We start from the raw sequence: 1,471 nt of genomic DNA, 5'->3' as shown, positions 1-1,471 counted from the left end.
ATCCGTGAGAGATTCTAATTTAAGGTGAAAAGATCATCATCATCAAGGTATAAACTATATAACTACTTTATATGACCTGTACCAACAATGTATAAGTTTTATATTTTATTGAAACGCTGGTATAAATTTGCATAAATACTGTATATAAACTGTATATGACCAGTGTACAAACTGTGTAACTACTATATAGGACCTGTATATATACTGCATATAAAGTACTGCATATGAACTGTGTAATTTATGTATAGCACCTGCATATATATTGGATATTAAACTATATAACTACTTTATATGACCTGTGTCAACAATGTGTAAGTTTTATATTTTGTTGGAATATTGATATAAATTTGCATAAATGTTGCATATAATATTGTAACTACTGTATAGGACCCATATATAAACTGCATATGACCTGTGTACAGAATATGTAACTTCTATAGAGGACCTGTATATATACTGCATATAAAGTACTGCATATGAACTGTGTAAGTTCTGTATAGCACCGCATATATATTGGTTATGAACAGTGTACTGCATAATGTATCTAGGTACTATCTTAAGTGTATCAATCAGAGATGAAATCGGACTTTTAGATCTTCAAGTCAATAAAATTCAGAAGTTTTCATAGTGACAAAATTTTTCAATGATCACACCTGTCCAATTGTGGACAGAATGCTTTCACAACGGCATGCTACTTCTTTAACCATCGCTAAAATGGTGAAGCACAACTTTCTAAATCTTAAGTCAACATACACTCCAGCAGAGATCATGGAAGAAATGAGAAACTTGTACAGAATTAGAATGAACTACAAAAAAGCATATAGATCCAAAGAAAAAGCACTTGAGTTGGTCAGAGGTTCCTTGGGTGAATCTTATGCTAAATTGCCAGCTTACCTATACATGGTAAACACAATAAATCCTGGATCATTCACAAGGCTACATAAAATGGAGGAAAATCACTTTTTATATGCTTTTGTCGCGTTGAGCACATCAATTAGGGGCTGGAGATATTGTATGCTACCATTATTGTTGATGAAACATTTCTGAAACCTACATACAAGGGAACAATGTTGTCTGCTAGTGTACTGGATGCAACAGGTGAGTTGTATGAAATTTTTTTAGACAAAATTATGTATATGTTGGCATGCACTGATAGACACTATCCCACTTATTTATTCAGGACATATTTGCCACTAGCATATGTTGTTGTTGATTCTGAAAATAATACTTCGTGGGAATGGTTTTTTCAAATGTTTAACACTGCTTTTGGTGAAAGAAAAGGCATGTGCATAGTATCTGATAGGCATGACAGCATATTAAGAGCTGTTGCACTTGTATATCCAAATGTAGTTCACTGTATATGTATCTACCATCTATGGAATAACATCAAGGGTAGATTTAAGAAGAATAAAAAATAACTAAAAGGGATCTTCTTTACAATGGCCAGAACGTACTTAAAGGCAGACTTTGA

The sequence above is a fragment of the Capsicum annuum genome, chromosome 1 (assembly GCF_002878395.1).
Source record: "Capsicum annuum cultivar UCD-10X-F1 chromosome 1, UCD10Xv1.1, whole genome shotgun sequence".
NCBI lineage: Eukaryota > Viridiplantae > Streptophyta > Magnoliopsida > Solanales > Solanaceae > Capsicum > Capsicum annuum.
The sequence above is the reverse complement of the archived record's forward strand: the minus strand, read 5'-3'. Positions refer to the sequence as shown.